A 22,730-nucleotide genomic window follows, 5' to 3' on the forward strand; every position below is an offset into this window, starting at 1 on the left:
GAGTGCAGTGTTCGATTCTAGTCTTGTTAGTTTCAATCTAATTTTCTTAGAACAAAGGTATCCCCTAACATGTTGTACAGTGTTCGGTTCTACTTGTTTAGTGATCTGAACACATCAATCAATGTTCTGATTACATGTTGTATCGAGTGCAGTGTTCAATTCTAGTCTTGTTATGTTTCAATCTGATCTTCTTAGAACAAAGGTATCCCCTAACATGTTGTACAGTGTTCGGTTCTACTTGTTTAGTGATCTGAACACATCAATCAATGTTCTGATTACATGTTGTATCGAGTGCTGTGTTCAATTCTAGTCTTGTTATGTTTCAATCTGATCTTCTTAGAACAAAGGTATCCCCTAACATGTTGTACAGTGTTCGGTTCTACTTGTTTAGTGATCTGAACACATCAATCATTGTTCTGATCACATGTAACGACATCGAGTGCAGTGTTCAATTCTAGTCTTGTTATGTTTCAATCTGATCTTCTTAGAACAAAGGTATCCCCTAACATGTTGTACAGTGTTCGGTTCTACTTGTTTAGTGATCTGAACACATCAATCATTGTTCTGATCACATGTAACGACATCGAGTGCAGTGTTCAATTCTAGTCTTGTTATGTTTCAATCTGATCTTCTTAGAACAAAGGTATCCCCTAACATGTTGTACAGCGTTCGATTCTACTTATGTAGTGTTCTGAACACACCAGACAATGTTTTAATCACATGTTGTATCGAGTACAGTGTTCGATTCTACTTATTTTGTGTTCTGAACACATCAATCATTGTTCTGATCACATGTTGTATCGAGTACTGGCTGTCTCATAAGGAGCTATGTATAGCCGCCATCTTGCGTGCGCCATCTTGCGCAAGCATCCTTAGGGCGTCTCTAGCCAAGGATCCTTAAGCCGCCTCATAAGAGCAACCACCATCTCGCGCAAGCATCCCTAGGGTGTCTCATAAGGAGCCTTGTATAACTGCCATCTTGCGTAAGCATCCCAAGGGCGTCTATGTATAGCGATCATCTTGCATAAGAACCTTTAAGGAGTCATGTATAGCCACCATCTTGTGCAATTAGCGTCGAGAGATGGCTGCTGTAGAATTTTTCTTTTTTATATTATCCACCACCATTTTTCAACTAAAGAGTGTAGCACTGAGGTTTGCGGTGTAAGATGGCGGATGACAGCTGCGCGTTAGTTTGTAAAGCACGTGGAATTTGCCGCCACCACATAGATGGCAGCACGGTGCTCAAAGATGGCGGATGACAGCTAACAGAACTTTTCAAATTACCCGCTACTACAGAGAGCAGCACGGTGCTCTGTTCATTAAAAGATGGCGGATGACAGCTAACGAAATTGCCCCGCATGAGGGCAGCACGGTGCTCTGTTCATTAAAGATGTCGGATGACAGCTAACGAAATTGCCCGCATGATAGCAGCATAGTGCTCTGTTGGTTAAAGATGGCGGGTGACAGCTGTCAAAAGAGCATGTGGCTTTGTTTCCAAACAAGAGCACGTGGAATTTGCCGCCACAACAAAGAGGGCAGCACTGTACTCTGTTGCTTAAAGATGGCGGATGATGGCTGTCAAAAAAAGCGCGTGGGTTTGTTTCCAAACAAGAGCATGTAGAATTTGCCGCCACCACATAGAGGGTAGCACGGTGCTCAAAGATAGCTGCTGTCAAAAAGCATTTTTTCAAATTATCCGCCGCCACATTTCAAAGGTATCTAGCTAAAGATGGCAGCACGGTGCTCTCTTGATTAAAGATGGCGGATGATAGCTAACAGAACTTTTCAAATTGCCCGCTACTACGTGCTTAAGGTAGTAGCCATAAAGAGGGCAGCACGGTGTTTTGTAGATTAAAGATGGCGGATGACAACTGACGAAATTGCCCGCAGCACAGTGCTCTGTTGACTAAAGATGGCGGATGACAGCTGCACGTGGCTTTGTTTACTAAACAAGAGCACGTGGAATTTGCCGCCACCACATAGAGGGCAGCACTGTTCTCTCTGGATTAAAGACGGCGGATGACAGCTGTCAGAAAAGCATATAGGTTTGTAAAGCACGTAGAATTTACCGCCACCACATAGAGGGCAGCACGGTGATTAAAGATGGCGGTTGACAGCTGTCAAAAAAGCATGTTGATTTGTTTCCAAACAAGAGCACGTGGAATTTGCCGCCACCACAAAGATTGCAGCACTGCTCTCTCTGGATTAAAGATGGCGGATGACAGCTGTCAGAAAAGCATATAGGTTTGTAAAGCACGTGGAATTTACCGCCACCACATTTCAAAGGTAAGTAGCTAAAGAGGGCAGCACGGTGCTCAAAGATGGCTGCTGTCAAAAAGCATTTTTTCAAATTATCCGCCACCACATTTCAAAGGTAAGTAGCTAAAGAGGGCAGCACTGTGATTAAAGATGGCGGATGACAGCTGCACGTGGCTTTGTTTATCTCACGCTAGTGAAGTTAAGTTGGTAGCACTAAGGTTTAGGCCCGTCAAGATGGCAGCACTGCCGATGACAGGTGACGAATTTTACATCTATAGAGGGCAGCACAGTGCTCTGTAGTTTAAAGATGGCGGATGACAGCTGTCAAAAAAGCACGTGGCTTTGTTTACCACGCGCTAGTTAGGTTAATTTGGTACCACTAAGGTTTAGGCCCGTCAAGATGGCAGTACTGAGGTTAGAGATGCGTTGTTGTCTATCAAAAAGCACGTGGCTGTCGAAAAACACGTGGCTTTGTTTACCTCGCACTAGTTAGGTTAAGTGACAGCTGTCAAAAAAGCATGTGGCTGTCAAAAAGCACGTGGCTTTGTTTACCTCGCGCTAGTTAGGTTAAGTTGGCACTACTGAGGTTTAATCCCGTCAAGATGGCAGTACTGAGGTTAGCGATGCGTTGTTGTCTGTCAAAAAGCACGTGGCTGTCAAAAAACTCGTGGCTTTGTTTACCTCGCACTAGTTAGGTTAAGTTGACACCACTGAGGTTTAGGACCGTCAAGATGGCAGCAGTGAGGTTAGCGATGCGTTGTTGTCGATGACAGCTGTCAAAAAGCACGTGGCTTTGATTACAAATTCAAATCTCGCGCCAAAATGCAAATTTCCCGCCAGAATTCAAATTTCCCGCCAAAATTCAAATTTCCCGCGCGCTGGAGGAGGAGGAGGCCGCAGAACCATCCTATTATACTACTGTGACACCCTTACAAAAATTGAAAATCATCATAATACTAGCTCTACATCACACTACATAAGAATTGAGGAGGACAACGTATAGGACCCCCCGTAGTGGCGGGGTTAAGTTCACCCGCCCGTCGCAATAATAGCAATCTTATGCAACAGTATTATTATTTGCGATCATAGGAAAGTTATTTTTACCACATACGAGCGAACAAAGACCGCAACAGAACCTTCACTCCCACCCCAATCATGGATAACCACCAACCCGGGGAGCTTTTCGCCGCCGCCACAATTGTACTCACATGCAACCAGAATTATTAATTACGGCAAAACACACATATTTAACTACGCATTGCCGATGAAAACGAAGAACAGACATCCAACTAACCCAGTCACTGATAACCACCAACATGGGGGAGAGATCGTCCGATCATAGCACCCAACGCTATTATATACCACTGGTTTTGTTCGATTTCGAAATGCACCATTGTTATTTTCGGACATACGAAAGTTGTTTTTACCACATATGAGCGAACAAATATCGCGAACAGACCCCACCCACACACCAGTCACGGATAACCACCAACTGGTGGGGGAGGAAGAACATCCGCCCGCCGCAACCATTGCACTCACATGTAACCAGAATTATTAATTACGGGAAATCAAACATATTTAACGACTCATAACCGATGGAAACAAAGAGCAGATATCCCCCTCCCCCCGTCACGGATAACCACAAACATGGGGGGCAGACCGTCTGATCATCGCACCCATCGCTATCATATGCCACTGATTTTGTTCCATTTCAAAGTGTAACACACTTCTTCTAACTAACAAACTGTCATGATACCTAATTCAATTATAATTTACTACTACAGACATATACTTTATAATGTTTACTTAGGTATATCATTGAAAGTATACAACCTCATCGTTATGAGTTATTTCCTGGATTTTAACTAAGTTATACAGTCCAGGATACCTCTTCTTTAACTATATGTAATTTTCTCAGATTTCTTTACATTTCTTATGCGGTTTAATAGTTAACTTGAGAAAAAATGAATAGTGACCCTACAATACAGTATTTATCTATTGCCATATTTTATCATATATATAGCACCAGTAAATGTCCGTACTTTAAGCTTGGAGAGCATGAAATGGTACACAGGGCGTGTACGGCACATCAAATTGGAGTGGGTACAGAGAGTGAGAGGATTTGCTTTGAATGAAGTTCTGACTTTTTAAAAACTGTTTGTTTTATTTGAAAAGTCAAGTTCATATCATCTCAGTACAGTAGGAGATGAGATGGACGTGACCATTCTCCGTCCTGCGACAAGCGATGTCCCGCGTTGCTCTGCTACTCCTCTCGTCCCCACCATGGATCCGTTCTCGGGACCATGGAACCATGTACACTCCAACGAGGGAAGCAAAAGAAGTCCTTGAAGGTCTAGAAATTCTTGACTTTCTTGAAGATCTTGAAGGTCTAGGAGTTTGGTTCGCTGAGATGACTCACTCGGAAGGGTAGCTCGGACAAACGCATTTAAGCCCTTGGACATGTTGGGCGTATTAATCTGAGGGGTCATTTCTGAACTCACTTCAATTATTCCCATGAAAGGATAAGAAAATAAATGCACAAATGCCGTAGCGAATGTCAATGGATTCAAAAACAAATGTTTCTTTAAGGCAAATAATCTGGTCACTTGAAAAAATAAAGAAATTATATTTCATGCGCCCAAATATCAATAGAATCCAACCCGCATTCTTCTTGACGTAAGTTACACTTGGCACAGATTATGATATTGTTCACACGAAACAAAGAGTTTACTTGTGCCTTTTTACGGTTTGAAGAAGACAACGGCGCCAATTTCTAGGGTTCTACTACAGTACTTTACGATGTGAAGTTGGTTCCGTTCACACGCACTGTTATGTAGGCATATGATACGAAGTAGCACTATTAGACTATTAATATAGGTGTGTAATTAGTTCCGTTCACTCACACTGTCCTGTTTATGTCCAAACACGAATAATAATACTGGTAAGACTTTATAATAATTTGATCGTGAAAATTATTTCCGTACACTGATAGTACTAAGTTCATTTAAAGATACCGTGAAATTACAAGTTGATGCACACGGGAAGTTTTAATGTTTTCCTAACATTCAAGATCCACTTGAAATCCTAACGCACTATTCAAGATTCTAAGTTCGCTATCAGCAGAAATATTCCAATCACTTTGAGATATTTAAGGTATCGCACTTCCATTCAAGTTCCACTTTTACGACTAAGTTCGCAGTTCCTATTAAAATGATTCAAAGTTCTTCTCACCGTAAGTTCGCGGAGTTGACTATAGACTTCTATTCCTTAATATCACATCGCAGCATCAACTTCCTTCAGCCAACCGTCCTGGTTCGACTGTGGGACAACAATGTGTCGCGTCGAATTTTCGCTTCTCTTTTATACTAAAGTCGCGGAGATTGAAGCTGTTCCATTTCTCTCAATATCCTCCTTAGTCCGATGTGGATTTTAATGATACTTGGTGGACCGAGCTCGATAGCTGCAGTCGCTTAAGTGCGGCCAGCATCCAGTATTCGGGAGATAGTAGGTTCGAACCCCACTGTCGGCAGCCCTGAAAATGGTTTTCCGTGGTTTCCTATTTCCCACCAGGCAAATGCTGGGGATGTACCTTAGTTAAGGCCACGGCCGCTTCCTTCCCACTCCTAGCCCTTTCCTGTACCATCGTCGCCATAAGACCTATCTGTGTCGGTGCGACGTAAAGCAATTAGCAAAAAAAACGATACTTGGTGGTATTGGAAGTATTAAAATGGTGTGCACGGTGATGATATTATTATATTCGTATCATAATTCATATACGAGTTATTTATGATATAATGTATGGAAGGTTCTATGGATGACGCACCTTAGCCTTGGTGAGTTGGAGCTGGCTCCTACGTCACTCGTCACATGACTGCTGTAGCCGGCTGCTCTGTTGGCGCGCGGCACGTATTTTACGTTTGAAATACTTCAATGCCAATGCTGGACCAGCGTTTCTGGTACAATATTTACACCTACAAGTAATTATTTATCTTCTCCTACCTTATTTTCTCTGTTTTCATCCTCTTTTAATTTCTTTTCCCACATTCCTCTTATAGTACTAAAAAGTTTTGCTGTTTTTCCTGGTACATTCCATTCTTTGTCTATTAGCTTTGAAATGATGTAAAATTCAGGTTCGTTATCGATTTTACTTATATCCTTTCCATCTATATATTTCTGTCCTCCCTTTCTTGTTTCTTCGCAGTCTTTTAGTAAGTGAGAAACTTCCATGTCCTGGTTGCGTAAAATGCAGAAATTTTCCTCATTTTTTGTCTCAGAGCTTTATTCTTATTCTTATGTACTCCCATCAGCCACCAAATTATCCGTCTCATTTTCCTTTTTGTTAACATTTCAGTCCTTACGGTCAGATATTCACTTATTTTACAAAATTCAACCAGTGTTCTCTTATTATTGCAGTTTGACCTTATTGTTAGCCTTTCAATGTCCTTCACTCTTTGAACGACCGTTTTACACAATCCCTTACCATTCTTTGATAATGTTTTTTTCCAAATAGTACCCCATCATTTTGTCATCCAGTAGCCTCTTCACTTCATCCACCCAGTAACCCACATTTTGATGTTTCGTTTGGTGCTCGTGCGCTATCCTTAGAATACCACCCCCACCAATATATAATTATTCGTTTAGCAATATCCGCCCGTATTCTCATCGCTTCACACATCTTTCTCACTTCCCTGTTTGCAGTACAGCTTGGCAGACCCATTATTATTTTGTCAAATTTACTTACAACTATATCTAATGTTAAAATTCCATCATATACTCCCCATATTTCTGCTCCATACAATAGTTTCACCCCTTCGTTTCCTACCTTGTTCAAAAATCTACCTATATTCACACATCCTATTCTCCATTCTATTTATTTTTAACCTCCGGAAGGTTGGTAGCCTTGCTTCTTGTTACTCCCGAGTTCTCTTCTTATAATATGCTGCCTTCTAGTGAACTAATAAGTTCCCTGTCCATAGTATCCTCACGTGACTTGCGCTTCTTGGACCATAAATCCTTTAGACTTAAACTTGTACCTTTTGCCACTGTTTCTCTCCTCCTGCCTTCTGTCCCTCTGGTGGATGGCTGACTGGAGAATGTGTGTTATAGCTTCAAGGGGTGCGGTGCGGATCAATGGACTAGCAGGTAGTTTGCTTGAAGGGGAGAACCGCGAAGGGGAAGTGTGAAAGGAAAAGTATTGTTATGATCTGATAGATTACGGTCGATTGTAATTTGCTCTGCAAATCACTGATATTATACTAACTAGCGCTGGGAGAAACAGAGCATACGACTAATTCCAGTGGACGTATTTTAGGAATATAATTGCCAAAATAATAATAATAATAATAATAATAATAATAATAATAATAATAATAATAATAATAATAATAATAATAACGTACAACAACAGATTATACGTAGGGAATCATTAAATTAGCAGCTTATTCTGCGTAATGTTAGAACTATACATACGTAACGAGGCCGTGATTTAAATTAAAACCAGTTATGAAAATAAGTAAAGATCAAAGAGGCAGATAAACGAATAGATATGTAGATGTAGGAGTAGATAAACTTACTTAATTAAAATAAATTAAAAGTTACTTATCAGGTGTGATTTACGGTCAAGGGTGGAGGTTTATTCATACTATCAGGTGATAAAGTAGTCCTGAACGTTAACTTATACCATGGGAAGTTCCCTTAGCTTGTACAACCCTACATTCATCCTATCACGCTTCTTGATTTCGACATCCCTGAATCAGTCCAAGCGTTTATAAGTCCAAACCGCTGGATTGCTGTCTTTAAGGTGGACATTCTGATTGCCGTAAAGTCTTCACGGTTTGTTGAGTGTGTCACTTTCAGCTTTCCTCGTGAAATGTCCTGGCGTGAGTTATAATATACAAATTTCACTAGGATAGATCGTGTTTTCCATGGAGATAGAAATTGTACTCTGTGACACATATCGATGTCATTAAGCCTCACATCTACGCCTACTACGTTTCACTAGTTCATCGCAGTATTCGTTCGGACTTTTATGGATGCCTAACTTCCTTACATTATTACCTTCTGCCGCTGCTTGCTCCAATGAATACCACATGGCGTCCATGTCTTCCTAAAGTTTGCAGATTTCCCCCTCCTTCTTCTCAAGTTTTCAGCCAACTCCGTCTACACATCGTTATTACATTTCAAACACGTTTCGAGAACTTTTAAGACCACTTCATCACGTTCGTGTATGCATAATTCTTTTCGAGGATGGTTTCCAAGTTAATGAATTCGTCCAGCGCGTACTTAACGAGATAGTCTACGTTGGTAGTAATAGCTGGACTTCCAACACCATTAGTAGTAGGGATATGATAGTTCTAAATACGCAGTGTCAGCACAATTTCTGCTGCGTCATCACCCGCGGTCATTTATCCCGGCCAAAGGCCATTGACCCCGTGACGTCACGACCACGTGCTCTTGTTTGTAAACAAAGCCACGTGCTTTTTGATAGCTGTCAGCTGCCATCTTTAAACAAGAGGGCATAGCTAACCTCAGTGCTGCCATGTTTACGGCACTAAACTACATGGCTGCCACCTTATGCACGTGGTGGCAGGCAGTTTGAAATTCCACGTGCTTTCTTGACAGTTGTCAGCTGCCATCTTTAAACAACATACTATCGCTAACTTCAGTGCTGGCATCTTGACGGAGGCTAAAACTTAATGGCTGCCACCTTATGCACGTAGGCGCGCGAAATTTGAAATTCCACGTGCTTTTTTGATAGCTGTCATCTTTAACGACGTGGGCATCGTAGGCTAACCTAAGTAAATAGTTATGCTTTATTGACTTCTGGGAGTAGGGTGGCCTAATTCCCCTATCTCCCCTTACCAAAATTACGGGACGGGTGAGTGAGAGATGTGCTCTCTCTCCCTAGAAATCCACCGCCGTAGCGATGTCTCCTCTACAAAAAATATTGCCCTGGGCCAGGGCACGTCCGCCTCTTACGAGGCGCGGCAGGAACACTTTGCCTTACACCCGTAGTATTTATACTTACGTTGAGCGGGTGGGAGGGATGCAGTGCGCGCGCAGATCTGTGAGCAGTGGAGGTGCGTGCACACATGCGTTGATTGCACACACTGCCGGAAGAAGTTTAGTAAAATAGTCGATGTGTACACATATCGATAGGTGCGCGCGCACACATGCGATGGTTGTACTCTCTAGCCGAAGAAGTTTAGTACAATAGTCGATGTGTAAACATACCGATAGGTGCGCGCGCACATATGCGATCGTTGTACACCCTGGCGGAAAAAGTTTAGTACGATAGTCGATGTGTATACATATCGATAGGTGCGCATGCGCACATGCGATCGTTGTACACTCTGGTGGAAATGTTTAGTACGATAGTCGATGCATGCATAATCGATAGGCGATGTGTACACGCTCTAGCAGTAGAAAATAAAAACTTACTGCTGCTATGTTCGCGAGATTTTTAAACATGGCTATTCTTATTGCTGCTATGATCACGAGATTTTTAAACATGGCTATTCTTAGTGTTGATGTCTTGACAGATTCTAACATTATTCCTGCTACTGCATGCTGCAATGTTAACAAGACTAGAATCGAACACTATAGTCGATGCCGTTACCTACAACAGGTGTTCAGAACACTGATTGTTGTGTTCAGAACACTAAATAACTGATTAAAACATGTTTACTGCTAAACAGGGGATCCCCTTGTCCTAAGAAGATGGATTTTGTTGGATTCGAACAGAAAAATATATCGCCTACTTCAATGTAACAAGAATAGAATCGAACACTATAGTCAATGCTGTTACCTACAACAGGTGTTGAGAACACTGATTGTAGATTAAAACACTAGTGTTATTTTGCGAAAGTCAGAAACCGCGGAAACACATATTGCACTAAACGCGTAGCCAACTCGTTCGGTAACTGTTACCTACAACAGGCGTTGAGAACACTGATTGTAGATTAAAACACTAGTGTTTTTTTTTGCGAAAATCAGAAATCTCGGAAACCCATATTACACTAACCGAGCAGCCAACTCGCTCGATAAACGCTAATTAAAAATATGAATACAGCCAAAGTAACTCTTCCATCATTTGCTTTGTGCGAAAATCAGAAACCGCGGAACTCATATTGCCTTAACCGCGCAGCTAACTCGCTCGGCAAAGGCTAATTTACAAAATCTGAATACAGCAGAGATACAACTTCCATTATTTGCCTTGTGCGAAAATCAGAAACCGCGGAAACACATATTGCACTACCCGCGTAGCCAGCTCACTCGGTAAACGCTAATTTACAAAATATGAATACAGCTAAGGTACAACTTCTGTCATATGCCTAGTGCGAAATTCAGAAACCGTGGAAACACAGATTGCTTTAACCGCGCAGCTAACACGCTCGGTGATTGGAAATTTATAAAATAAGAATGCAGCCCAACACGGGTTTTCGAGCAGGCACGCAATTAGCGTCTACATGAAAATACCTCACTCGTTATTTTATATGCTGTTTACAAATTATGAGCACTGATATACGCACACACATCACTCCTTTATCGAAAAACAGAACACACGGGCAAGAATGTTACGAGATAACCCTTACATTTTATTTCACACACGTTATACTACTTACAAAGGAGTTTTAATTTACTCTACTCACAGATATACGATTTACCTAAGATACTTGCATGTAGAAAGGGGGAAAATCAAATCATAATTTTTTGTATGTATGCATGTAGTCTGCATCAAGTCATAAGAGCAAATGAGAGCAATACTGTGAGATTCTGCTATTGCTTGCAAACGTGAGCGAAGTTACTCGACAACGCAGCAAAATACTCATGAATTTGTCCGGACATAGACAAGTAAGACATGCATTCAGTTTGAAATAAACTGCAGGATACCGCGGTTCAAATCCCGGTGAATTAATACCCTGTTACTTGATAGACCTAGTTTCTAGTAAATACATCTTAACGTTGGCGTCAGGAAGGTCATCCGGCGGTAAACCAGTAGCTTTGATTCTGGCTTGGAAAAATAAAAGCTCTTACAGCAAACAGGGCACACTACGTTTGTTATTCCACTACCACGTCATATACACACGTCTGTAAATGCCTCTTACTCGAAAGCACCGAGTTTGATTCTACAGGACCAAACCCACATGTGCGACACAGTTCACGCTCGCGATCAGTAGATGTAGAGAAACGTAGTAGAATTATTATTATTATTATTATTATTATTATTATTATTATTATTATTATTATTATTATTATTAATCTCGTGTAATTACGTCTTCTGGCTCTGAGAATGGGTGTTCATGTTTGTTGCAAAACTTTCCTCTTTATATTCAGACTAGCTGATATACCCCCGCTTCGCTACGGGATTCTCAGAAAGACTAACCTTGTGGTTTTTCTAACTAAATTTACTTTATATAAACTGAGCACTGATCATTGCAGACTGAACGAGGTACGCAGCTGAGTCTGACTGACTGTCAAATAAACTAAGGACGGTTCATTGCAGACAGGACCGAATCCACATGTGCGACACATTTCGCGCTCGCGACCCGTAGATGTAGAGAAAAGTAGTAGAATTATTATTATTATTATTATTATTATTATTATTATTATTATTATTATTATTATTATTATTATTATTATTATTATTAATAATAATATCGTGTAATTAATTCTTCTGGCTCTTGTAGTGCGTGTTCATGTTTGTTCCAACACTTTCCTCTTTACGCCCCCCCTACACTCCGAAGTCAATAAAGCGTAACCATTTACTTATGATGCTCACGACAGCTGTCAGAAAAGAACGTGGAATTTCAAATAGCCCGCTACCATGTGCATAAGGTAGCAGACATGGAGATTAGTGCCGTAAAGATGGCAGCACTGAGGTTAGCGATACGCTCTTGTTTAAAGATGGCAGCTGACAGCTGTCAAAAAGCACGTGGCTTTGTTTACAATCAAGACCACATGGCTTCGTTCACAAACAAGAGCACGTGGTCGTGACGTCACGGTCACGTGGTAATGTCGTCGCGGGTTTAATGACCTTTGGCCGGAGTCACTGACCTCGGGTGGTGATGTAGTAGAAATAGTGCTGGCACTGCGTATTTAGAACTATCATAATCGTACTACTACCATTGTTTCAGCAACCCCACTGTCGGCAGCCTTAAATATGTTTTTCCGTTGTTTCCCATATCCACAGCAAGGAAATGCTGGTGCAGTACCTTAATTAAAGCCATGATCGCTTCCCTTTCCTATCCCATCGTCGACATAAGAGCTATCTGTGTCACAGTGACCAAAAAAGCAAATTGCTGAAGAAAAATTGATAAAAGTGAAACTGAAGGAAGAATGTGCCTGTGGACATGCTCTGCATGCTACCGATCCAGATGAAGTGATGAGGTATCATAGAGATGTAATCGGGTTTTAAGGGCCATGGGAAATTTCATAGGCAGAAATAGATTGGTGCCTACATGTAACACGTGAAATTTTGTAGATAGCACATGCAAGGATGAGTGCTGAGAAAGTCCAGGTAAAGTTAGTTAGGATCAGTTATCATGCACAAGTCAACATCCTGTACCGAACAGGTCCAATTATTCACGGGATCAGTCCTTTCAAGCGCGGGCGTTTCCGTTTACCAAGCCATGTTTTGGGAACTCCTAGGACCTGCAAAGCAGCGTTGTGTCTATGGGGTCCCTTGTACCAGGCCTCCGATCCCTGAGAATGTGGCCACGCCCGCCTAGGTGCGAGGAATATCGGAGGTGTCTGGCACAAGGCTTCGGCCTTCCTTCTCTCTGCTCGAGTAATGGCTCTGTACACTGGACAACTGCGATTAGATTACGGGTGGCCCCCACGTATTTGGTACATACCGATGCCTTCGTAGGTTTTGTGCAAGTAGTATGGTGGTGGTCACCAGAAAACGGTTATAGCGTAGTGGGAGCCCACAGCTAACCTGGCGGAGGTCCCACCTTGTAGCGGAAATACTGCAAGAGCTGTTGAGATGGACATGTTGGTCTCACCTGACAGTTTCTTGCTGTTGAGATACTCCCCAGATTGGTTTCCCTTTCGACTGCCTTCCTGGGAGCAGTCGTCGACTGCGGCTGATAGGCTTCCCCTGGTGGACGATCATCTGCTTCTCCCTGGATCAGAGTCATCGTCTTCTTCCTAGCGTACTCTCTTCTCGGCAATGCATGAAGCCTCGTCCTGGTATGCCATTCCACCCGGGCGGAGACCGTGAGAACAAGGACAGGACTGCTGCGGTACCGGCTTATTTTTCTTCTAGGCTGGTGGCGACTTATCATTTTGCCTGTTCTGTATGTTACTCCCAGATGTCTGCATGGTGGAGGAGGATCTGGTAGAACTCGAGACCAAGGTGACAGCCTGGGAAATTCAGGGGGCTTCCGTTTCCACCTCCTTGCTGTAGACCGTTCTTGGGGACGCTGTCCTGGTTTCCACCCGGTGATGGGACACTAATGGTTGGCACGTGCAGGTGGCTGGTGTTTCTGGCTGGCACACTTGGGCGTCTGCGTCCACTTAAATGCAGAGGAGAGCGTCTCCTTCCATATCAGTCCCAGAAGCTGTGGGTTCCATGTCACGGAGTGGCTCGAGTCGATGCCTCTGCCTCGTGGCGGTCTGCAAGACAACAGTGGTTGTCTCCCTAGGGATTATGAGAGCCTGTCTTCCTTACACGGAATCCACGCAGAGTATATGTACCAGCTGCCAGATGTTGGCGAAGGTACTCTCGTAGAAGTCCAGAGAGTTCAGGTCTGAGGCCCGGAATATCAGCCCCCGTGAGAAGAAACACTCGATGTCTTGGCTCGGTGCGTTGTCGCCAACGTTGGCGTGCAGGTTCATCAGCTTGATGACCCCCACTTCATGCTCTGTGTCCTCTCCAGGCCTGTAATAGAGCATAGTTCCGGAAGGCTCAGATTCGTGAAGCCCGGCGTAAAGTTGATCGAAACGCACTCCCGGCCTGAGATGTACCGTCTCGTCCACCATCGCCTTAGTCCTTCCGATAAAAATAGCCTTAAAATGAAGTAGCACAAACAAATGCTTAGGCAGTGCTCTTAGTGAGTACTTAAAAGTTCACTGCTGCAGACAAATGCTCTTCTCGTTTGCAGCTAGTAGTACAAATACCTTGGCTGTACTAATAAGTACTAATAATTACTAATAAGCCCTGGCGAAGACAGAGACTATTTGAAAGGCCAGTACGTCCGCTATAACGGTCAACTTTTCCCTGGCATCGAGATATTGGCGGTATGCAACTTTCAATATTTTTTGGTGTAGTGAGAAGTATAGAGTGGGGACTTCGGAAGGTGGAGAGGGGATATAGATAGCACCACTATTGGTCAGTGGTGGGGGAATTTAGAGCCCTCTGGTATGGCCATACGTTTATGAATGAGAAGCCGTATTTTTTAATGTTCACCGCTGTCAAAACTACAGGAACATGAGCAAGAGAGTTCTTTAGATGGCAGTTGGAGTGAAGATCGTGCGTAAGGAACAATAATGGACTGTAACTGAAAAACCAAGGCGTTCCACGAACCAATGTAAATATGAATTACAGGTGCATTTATTATTTATTCAACGTATGACTACAGAATAAGAAAATACAATACTCTATGTGTTTTACGTCGCACTGACACAGACGACGAAGTGGAAGGATAGGGCTAGGATTGGAAAGGATGGGACCGTTGTCTTCATGCATTTTACTGGTATAAAAATGGGGAACAGAGTAGGACAATATTCATGGCAGCTGATAGTAAAGTTCGAACACTCTCTCTGGAATGATAGCTTACAGTTACGTGATAAAACGTGCAGCTCACTCACCCGGGGAAAAGTAAAATATAAGGGGCGATTAAAAAGTTTCCGTTCGGCGACTGTACAGTACTGAATCGGGATGCCAATCAGGCAAAGTCGCCGTGACCATTGAGGGACTCATCTCACCGACGTACCAGGTTGAAATCCCCGTGACGTGCTGCTGCGCGAAGAAGTCCGTAACCGCCTGTTGCACATCCTCGTCCGACAGGAAGCGTCGACAATTCAAGACATTTTTGCGGGGACCCAAGGCTTGTTTATTTCCTGGGGAGAGATCTGACCTAAAGGACATGTGCCCTAATCGTCTTATCACCACCCGCTTATTTTCTGTAATGGATGACTCTAGTCTCCCGGATCGACCGGCGTCTTGTGTCGAAACGTGACCCGCACGGAACTTGGTGCACCATTCCACAACAGTGTTTTTCTAAATACATGCTGCCCCTACACTGTCTTCATTCTCCGATGGATGTCCACTGGTGTTTGTCCTATGGCAGCCAAGAACAGAATAACAACACGTTGGTCCAGTTTGGACGCATATGGTAATAACGTCGCCATGGTTCTCGAGGACGCATTAGCGCACGCACCTCAGAAGAACACGACTGCTACACATATCTTTTTGCCTTTATGTCCGTGCTTATATATCCGCACCGGAGTCGAGATATGTTTCATGACTGCAGCAGAAGCGCCCTCAAACTGAAATATTTTCATCACACCTTATAATTAACAATACGTCTAGAAGTAAGGTGCTGATACTGTTGCCAAAATAAAATACAAATCTCACAACTTCGGAGCTGCTATCTGAGTCTATTAGCCAATGGATGAAGAGTGGTGGAACCTTCTCAAGATCTATCTATGATACCTGGCATGAGTGTCTCGGACATTTAGTGAGAATATGTCAGGGTGCTACACAATCACTATCGGGCGAGCTCCAGAAACATCCATTATGGAACAAATATGCACAACAGCCATGTTTTATGCAAAAGAGTCTTATTCATGACGATGTCTTGAAAGGAAAGTAGGAATGATTTGGAATATGTTGTCTATTGAACAGCTGATGGTTCACTATTCCACACCTCAAATTTAAATTCCATGAACGCTGACGTCTCGCCTGATGGAGCCAAATGGGATTATTTTCGGATCAACAATGCAAGTTTAGGGCATGCACTTGACAAGGATTTGTGAATGTTACTTCACCACTAAACAAGATTCATGATAAAGCTGATGGATGTTGACTTAAAGCCGGTGCAAGAAAATTAACACGGTTCTAAAATCGTTTCCAGGCAGCTCTTTAAGGAAACAGACATGATGCGAATGGAAGTTATGATAGTACGCGTAGTACACTTGCCTGAGTCGTCCCACTTCCTCGTGCGACTGCATGGTAATAAGCGTGCGGTTATACAGCAACAGAACCCAGAACATTAATTTCGTTCTCTTCTCCAGTCACTCGTTTGTTTCTGTAACCTTTTCTAGGTGTTACACTTCGAGTCTCACGTAATTAATTGCAGAGGTTCACAAATATTCTTGAGATCGGTGGCGTCTAATGGGATAGCGCTCTGCGTACAGAGCATAAGAATGAAGAATATTCACCCTACATTCTCCTTACCTACACGTCTACACGTCATACCTACAAGTCAGATTTTTCGGCAGTTGCAAATACCATCTTCCACCACGTCTGACATTTTGAACTATCACAAAGTGACTGACTAGGAAGTCACAATGCAATCATCAGTGTACTAAAAAAGCAAGCATAAGAACATCATAGCTTCGGAACTAAACAGCCGAATACAGCAGACAACTGTCGGTATATACAGTTTTCAAACTACGATATCTCTTAAACTATGTGTACTACAGTCATGAAAAAACCACCAGTGACATTCTAAGTTACTCTAGTTTTATTTTTTAAGTATCAAAATGCGTTGATCTGTTTGAAAAATGTACATTTCTAAAATAATATGCATTCTAATAATTGTTTCAATCTGTATATGGGCTACTATAATAATAAGAATGCATTGCAGCCGAAAGGCCAAAGAAATATAATAACATCTACATAACACTTATTACATCTTACTATAATGTGTTGGTGACATTGTTATCTTTGTGCACATTGTTAAGTGATATCTGTCACATTCTTGATTACACAGCTCACATATACAATTTTCGCTGGGATTGAGATACGAGTTGGTCACACATATTTTGTGTTGAAAGCCGTGGATGGCGTATCGGTTCACAACGTGTCTGTGTTCCTGGTTTTCCTTAATCCAGTTTCTCTCTAACATGGCACTTGTAGCGTAGAAGTCTGTCTTTAGTCTTAGCCACTCTTATTTCCAGATGATTTTCATCTTGTTCAGCAGATGGCAGGAACAATTGGTTCCTCCGGTCCTCAACATAAGTGGTCTCCTTGGTTAGTATATAAACCATTCTTGTAGGTGCTGATTTACCCACACTCAGTGCATTCTTTAGGAAGCGTGCTTTGACACGATCTATTTTTCCAAAGTCCCTAAGTTTAAGACGTTCCCAGATGAGTTGTAATCCAAACGATACTATACGGGATATGGTGGTGGTGTTAAAAAGTCTCATAGCTGTACCTAAGGACAGAGCTGGGAGGATCTTTATGGCTGAAATTGCTCTTGTAGTTGCTGCGGTTCTTTCTTGGACATTGTATCTAAATGACATTGTAGAAGTTTGCAGGGTCATTTCAAGATATCTAAAGTGGTTGACGATTTTCAGGCCTTCTCCATTGAGGGTAAGAGAGTCTCTACCTGAGATTTTCCTCCCTTTCGAAATGTCACTTGGACTGTCTTCTCCAAATTTATTGTCAGGCAATTTTTCTTTACCCACTTCTCCAAATCTATTGAAGCACTTTGTAGGTCTTTTCTATTGGGTGACCCCTGCACCATGTCATAAGCGTAAGTTTTCTATCCGCTGTGCTCTGAAGGATGTCTGCAATATCGTCTGTAGCGATGATAAACAATAGAGGGCTCATTAGATCCCCGTGTGGGATTCAATTTGTTTGCTCGAAAGACTCAGATACGTCGACTGTGTCCTCAATCTGCATAAAATTAACTGATATGATGTTTTCTATTGCTCTAACAAGTGGATTTGTTGATCCAATTATGTCTTTTATCTTTGTAATCAATATCTCCCTGTTCAGTGTCGAACACCTTCGTGTAATCAGTAAAGGTAGCAAAGTATTTCCCGTATGGGCTACTATTATAAGCCCTTATTTACTCTTAATTTCTGTGAAAACAATACTTCAATGGCACCTTCATTTCAGAAGTATTTTGGGTGCAAGTTTTGGGTCATTTACCCTGCATTACTAATTGATAAAAATTACGAAGAAATGTAAAAATATTTGTTTTATTTCTATTTATAACCTTTTAATACTTGAAAGTTAGAACTTACCTTAACGATGTGCTCCAACAGGGCTTCCTCTCTGTTTACTATTCCAGCAAAGTGTGCAAGATGATGCAATGCTCTGTGAGTGGCGTAAGGCCAGTTGTCTAGTCTGCCGGTAACATTCCGTTACGCCATGCTATGGAGACGTTATATGCTTATGTGTAAGTGTATTTGTAGCTTTATTGTCGTTACTGTTTTTATTATCGTATCGTAAATTATTTTGGAAATTAGGGGTTGCTTAGTGAGCATTTCATTTCTACATACAGAAGGATCTGACAGTTATAAATTAACTTACTCTAATCCATTATAGCAAAATCTTATACGTGTTTAGATGCGCTGTAGATAAAATCTCTCAACTGTGTATTGATCTCTCAACATTGAATATTGCCACATTTAATCTCGTTTTGATACATATTTCTTAAATGAGGATACATTATCATATGGTATTAAAATGTTGTCTCTTGAATAATTAATCTCCGTACGATATACTTACAATGTCATAACTTTTCTTGTGTTGAGGCACAAATTCAAAGTTATTTTCAGATTTAAAAATAGAATCGGTTTGTACTGCTTTCGTATGTTGTAAATTTCTTTCGGTCCATGGTATACGTTTTCGTACTCTGTATATACGGGTGGTATGTGAATTATTTTCGTAACTTTTCTTTTTTCGTTTATTATGTATGTACCTATCGTCAGAATCGTAGTACTCTCTACCATCCCAAATCCAGGAATTAAGTGATTTTTCACACCTACAGGATTTGTAATATTTGTGATAAAGTTCTTTCAGCCATGTGCAGTGTTTCCTATCCTTGCGCCTATAATTTTTTGTATTCGAATAAACAACTGATATACCATCTTTAGCTACGCAGAACTGTGAATCAGTATAACGAATGTGTTTGCAACGTCTGAACAACTTCTTCAGAAATGAGGAGACCTTCCCTTTTTTTGGTCTGCACAATTTTATTAGTTTACTTCCTCCACTTTGTGCACTGTTTCTGGAAGGCCAACAATGATCTGTGTTTGAAGAACTTGATAAGATGCTGTCTTGATATTCACATATTTTTCTAGATTCGTTCGTTTTCTTTAAACAAGTTGAGCTTTTTATCTTTGCTTCTTTATGGGCGCTGAAAAAATGATCTGGCGGTTTACTTCTATTTGAGGAATTACTACTACCGTTGGATGTGCTATTTTCTGATCCTGAAGCTCTGTTTATTTTCTTTACACTTAAACATTCATGTCTCTGGACAGCTGTATCTCGCTTTGAGGTAATACCCTTGAAAGGACGTAAACTATTGGATGTCTTCCTCTCTGCATTAAGTTGATTCGAACTTAAACGTTCATGTTGCTGAGAAGATATTTCCCCCTTTGGAGCGATTTCCTTAAGTGGACTGAACCCATAACTTTCATGTTTTTCCAATCTTAAAGATTCATTATATTCCTTTCCATACAAGCATTCATGTTGATCAATATAATTTTTCTCCCTTAATATGGAAGTAGCCTTCTTAGGGCAGCAACATTTGGATTTCCTTTCTTCCAATCCTGCAGTTTTGTTTCCCATTGCATAATGCATACATTTATGTTTACGAACGGTTATTTTTTCCTCTGAATTAGATTTATCTTCCTTCAGAGGGAAAAATCCTGTGGATTTTCCTTTTTTCAATCTTATAGATCCACTATAATTTTCTCCACATGAACATTCATGTTGATCACCATATGTTTCATTCCTTGGAGTAAAAGTAGTCTTCTTTGTGCAGTAACATTTGCATTTCCCTTTTTCCAATGCTGAAATTTGGTTCGGCTTGGCACAATTTTGAACGGTTGTGTCTTTCTCTAAAATAGATTCAGCTGTTTTAAAAGGAAATGAATCTCTGGGGTTTTTCATTTGTAATGTTATACGTTCAATACATTTTTTCCCACATACGCATCCATGCTGTTCAATACATGGGTTCTCCCTTGGTGTGAATGTGCTCTTCTTATGGCAGAAACCGCAAGGATTTCTTTCTTCTAATTCTGCAATTTTATTCCTCCTTAAACAATGTACGCAATTCATGTTTATGAATAGTTATTCCTTTCTCTGAAGTAAAATTCCATTTCTTAAAGGAGCAAAAACCTCTGGAAACATATTTGCAATCTCATAGATTCATTATAAGGTTTTGCATGCAAACATTCATATTGATGAATAGTTGTCCCTTCCTCTGATGTAGAAGTAGCTTCCTATAGACAAAAACCCTTTGCTTGACTTCTTTCCAATGCAGCTGCCCTGTTTCTCATTTTAGCACAGAGTGAGAATTCACATTGATTAGCAGTTATTTCCTTCTCTGAAGTGGAAATACTTTTATTAAAGGGACAGAAGGCTCTGGAAGTATTTTTTCCAGTCTTTCAGATTCATTGATTCTTTCTTCATAAGCATTCATGTTGATGAACAGTTACTTCTTCTTTTGAAGACGGTCTACATTTCTTAATAACATACAAACCCGCGATTTCCTTCTTTGCTAAGACACAGATTCATTATATTCTATTATTTTATATACATTTACACAGAATCATTGTTGATCTAAAGAATAAAAAGTCGATCGCCATATTGGACCGAGCACTCAAGGAGCCGAAAATCGTTCACTGTAATAGTAATTGCCGTGGTATCATTTCGTTATTGGAGTTCCATGATGATAGAGACAGTGCATTAATAACAGTTGCTGCGTTTTATATGTATTAAAGCCTATGAAGATAATTCAGTAGATCCAACGAGCTAGAATAACATAGAGAGACAGAAGCGCTGCCTGGTTGAAGCTAATAGAACGGACGTCCGCCATGTTTCATGTGGTCACACAAGCCACAAGCAAGGGGCCATGGCCCTTGAATGACGAAAAGTGTAGAAAATACGAATTTTAGAATCACTGGGAGAGAATTAAAGGCCGTTGGTTGAAATCTTAAAGCATTAAAATCATAGACTGGGAATACCGCCACTTCATCATATTGCGGCATGAGGTCAACATCACGATCAGTCGATTGTAGGGTAGTTCGAAATCATCGCACAGTGACATATGAATAGGCATCGAAATCGGAACAAGAGCGTTACCCTGCTTGGCTGTTGTGGTAATTTACAATGAAAACTGTGGACATAAATATTTATGACAGAAAGCCTTAAAATGACAGGGACCTACAATAGGTTACAACCTCATTGTGATTATATTTTTTAAAATATTGCATCCCCATGAGTTGTGTCTTTCTTTGTTAATCTGTTTACCCTCAAGGGTTGGTTTTTCCCACGGACTCAGCGAGGGATCCTACGTCTACCACTTGAAGGGCAGTGTTCTGGGGTACAACTGGGAAGGTGGGCAAGTACCTCGGCCAGTCGGCCGAACCTGCTTTGCTGAATAAGGGCCTTGCAGGGGATGGGAAGATTGAAACGCATAGGGAAGGAAGTGGCCATGGCCTTAAATTGGGTACAATCCCAGCATTTTCCTGGAGGAGAAGTGGGAAACACGGAAAACCACTTCGAGGATGGCTAAGGTGGGAGTCAAATCTACCTCTGCTCAGTTGATCTGAGTGGACCTCGTTCGAACCCTCGTACACCTTTTCAAATTTCGTGGTAGAGCCTGGAATCTAACCCGGGCTTTCGAGGGTGGCAGCTACTCACGCTAACCACTACACCACAGAGGCGGCCCATGAGTACTGTACTACTTTAATTGTTTAATGTTCTTCTTCTTCTTATTATTATTATTATTATTAATATATAGGGGGCATAACCAGTTTTCCCCTATTACCATATCATACTGGCATTACTAGTTGAAATTTAACCTTGAAAATTGTCCATTATGAATTGTAGCCTAGTTTTAAATACCAATGCAACTCGCATCTATAATAAAAGCTGCATACATTTCACAAATAGCAGTTATTTATTATTTATTTATCGTATGATGTGCACAGATAGATTATATAAATAACTATACAATATATACAAGCAGAAGCCTATAGTTCCAAATCAAGTCCATTGATCCATTTTAAGGCCTCCTCAGTTGCGTTATGAATGTTCTCCAAAGGACCTTGAAATGATCTCTGTGGACACTCGGCAATTACGTGGTGGATGGTCTGTGAGGTAGCTCCACAATCACACCCAGAAGACTTCTGCCAGCCCCATTTATAAAGAGTATAGCCGCATCTTCCTTGATTGACTCTTATCCTGTTTAGAGTCCTCCATTGACGTCTGGGTGGATGGAATCCGGGAGGTAGAACATGAGGTAGAGTCACAAGATGTTGATTGGGAACAGAAGACT

This window comes from Anabrus simplex, chromosome 6 (assembly GCF_040414725.1).
Source record: "Anabrus simplex isolate iqAnaSimp1 chromosome 6, ASM4041472v1, whole genome shotgun sequence".
Taxonomy (NCBI): Eukaryota; Metazoa; Arthropoda; class Insecta; order Orthoptera; family Tettigoniidae; genus Anabrus; species Anabrus simplex.